This window comes from Pinus tabuliformis, chromosome 6 (genome assembly GCF_031772625.1).
Source record: "Pinus tabuliformis cultivar Carrire ecotype Pingquan chromosome 6, CPIR1, whole genome shotgun sequence".
NCBI lineage: Eukaryota > Viridiplantae > Streptophyta > Pinopsida > Pinales > Pinaceae > Pinus > Pinus tabuliformis.
Window position 1 is genome coordinate 1,650,568,477 of NC_142292.1, and position 3,409 is coordinate 1,650,571,885.

Below are 3,409 nucleotides of genomic sequence, written 5' to 3' on the forward strand. Positions count from 1 at the left end.
CAGCTTATATTTATTACCTTGTTCATCTTCATCACTGTTTGATAAGCCATCACTATCTTCATGGGTGTAGTAGCTTTTCTTATTTGCACTTTGTTTCTTGTTCCATCTAGCAGGTTCTTTTCCTTTATCCTTATAAGGACATTTTGCAGCATAATGACCTACTTTCCACAAGCAAAGCATTTGAAAGGTAGCTTACCTCTGAACCTTCCAGAACCCCTTTGAAGATTTCTGACAAAATTTGATTCTTCTTCCTCTTCTTCTGGAACATGGCTTGCTTCATAGTAATCTTCTTTTCCTGATGCCTTAAAAGCAGCTTCCCTTCTGTCAGATGGACCTCCCTTTCTCATTTCATAAGCGGTTAGAATTCCATGTAGCTGAGACATAGTGAGAACACGGAGATTTTCTTTTTCTTCTATTGCAGATACTTTAGATTCAAACTTGGGGGATAAAGATCTTAGAATCTTTTGAACTACTATAGTTTCTCTTATTTCTTCACCCAAATTTTTCATACAATTAACAATCTCATCTACCCGAAGAAAATAATTAGCCACACTTTCATCATTATACATCTTGAGAGTCTCATATTGAATCCTGAGAGTTTGAAGTTTAGCTTGCTTTACCTGTTCATCTCCTTCATAGCTAGTGATCATTTTGTCCCATATTTCTTTTGCTGATTTGAAGTGCATGACCTTCATGAATTCTGTTTGAGATATACTTCCTAATAGAGTACTGACTGCTTTTGCATTTGTTTCATATGCCTTTTTCTCAGCTGGATCTGTAGGAGTAGCTGAAGGAAAAGCATAGCCTGTTTCTACAATGTCCCAAACTTCTGTACCAAGAGATTGAAGATATGCAGTAACTCTTACCTTCCAATAATTGAAATTTGTTCCATCAAAAACCGGTGGCCTGATTGATGCTTCTTTCTCGTAGTTGCTCATGATGAATGATCTTCCTTCAAGCGATCAAGCTTCTCTGAAGGACCTGCTCTGATACCAATTGTTGGAAATAATACTGAGAGGGGGGTGAATCAGTATTATCAGATTAATCAAACTTTTCAAATGCCCAGAAACATATACGCTACTTCAGTTAAGTGAACCAGCGTGTACACGCTACTGTGACGAAGTAAAACAGCGTATAAGCAGAAAACTCACAATTTAGTTAGCTTATTCTTCAATTAAGTGCATCAGGACATTATTCATCATATTAACAGTAAACATGTGCAGTATAACAGAACAGATAAAAAGCCACACACATGAACACCAAGATATAAGGTGGAAACCCAATGTGGGTGAAAACCACCTGCTGCAAGTTGTCTCTATCTTTCTTAATATGAAACTTCAGTTTACAATCTTTTGTACTGGTGCAGCCTTATACCAGTACGCAGGCTACAACCTGCAGAAGGCTTCAACCTTCTCTCGTTCTCCAAACTTCCTTGGAAGGGAGCTCCAACCCCCTTTGCTCTTGTACTAGCCAAGATACTAGTACGTAGGTGCTGACCTACAATCTTCCTTCTTCCAGGTATCACTTTTCATACATTTTCAGACTTGGATATTCCTGAAGCACAACATTACAATCTGAAGACCACAATTCATTCAATTTCCACAACAGATCATTGAAGCATAAAACAACCAAACTTTGAATCACTGAACCACTGAACCCTGTCAATCACCAGTTACCAGAACACAGAGCAGACTACAGAACTCTGCAATAACAGTCAGACCCCACTGTAAACCCAAATCAAGCTTCAAAAGATATACGCTACTTTAATGAGCAGAACCCGCGTATACACGCTCTTTTACCGAAGCCAACCTGCGTACAGATCTAAAAATAAACTTTCTCAATTTGCAGCTGTACCAGACATTAGTTAGACTCAGAACGTAACATTGCGACAATATGCAGATCTAGAAATACGCATAATCAACCATATCATGATAGTGCATTTCAAACCATTAGATCCCGATCTATCCTTAGATCTAGTCTTCCATCAACCGATGTGATCTCTCCTTGGCTTAGATCATGCAACTCAGAACCTGCATATCAGATCTCTTTCTCTCTTAGATATTCATGCCTTGTCAAAAGATGATTTTGCCTAATGATCTTCTTCTCCTTATATAGCCTTAGGCCTTTCTCAATACCAAGAGCCAAAACCATAGTAACACAATACCATCAACTTTAAAACTAGGGATCGACACGCCCGTCGAGACATAATGGTCCGAAATCATAGGCACAACTTCCAAGGACTAACCACCATGAACCAAAGGAACCTTTCCACATACACGCGCTTTTTCTGAATCGAACTAGCGTGTACACGCGACTTGGGCTTAACGAAACAGCGTGTATGAGCTTCCTTGGCATGCTGTACTGAGATCTGTCTTCTGATTAAGTTGCCATCACCTGTACTAACCTCTGAGCACCTGTACCATCCACTGAGTGAGTTGCCATCAAGGACAACACTTGAATCATAATGCCAACATAAATGTTCAAACTACAATACCTCCCTACACAATGAAACTCATTCTCTATTCTTCTAAAACATAACCAAACTTTAGAAGCATTGGAAATGAAATTAATCACTATTCGAATTGTGATCACACATCCTAACTCACACTCTGTTTTTTCTTAAAGATACATTCTTTCTTTCAAATAACAAGAGAACCTTTAACTACATAATTCTATCAGCTAGGATAATCCTCAAATAAAAACGTTTTCGAATAACTTGACATAAGTCACACTACTCACACTCATGTACTAGCAACAACGAGCAAGAAGTCGCAGGTTCTGTAATTAACGGTGGCAATTAATCTGTAGAAAAAACTCAATTTAGTCTTGTACCTTACTGAGTTATTGCATTAATCATATTGCAATTCGTCCAACTCAGAAAAATGTATTAATCTTCTCGGCACATTGTAATTAATCTCATAATATTCTCTACATGAATTCAATTGGTTGATGCCTCCACAAGTATTACTTAAGCACGGAATGGAAACCTCAATGAAATCCAACGATGCTACAATCATCAATGAAGCATTTGTCCTTCAAACTAACAATACAAATCTCTAAATGTGAGACACAATTCACACTATGAATTCAGATTTATGATTCAAAGACCAATCCAAACCGTAAATGTAAATTCTAAAACTTAAGCAAATGAAGCAACTAGTTTCTAGGTGTGGTGGGCCCTTGCCATTTCTGGAGCTAGTTTAGACTAAATCAATTCCTAAATATTAAGCAAAACCATAACATTTACATAGAATTCATGGCGAAGTCAAACTGTATTAAGATTCAAATCATAAGTTCCCTTACATATATTCCTTCAATTTTGTTTAAGCTAAAACATAATCACATCAATCCTGTATCATGTTCACACCTTTTCTCCGCCCCTTTCCCACAGGCCATGGATAAGCCATTT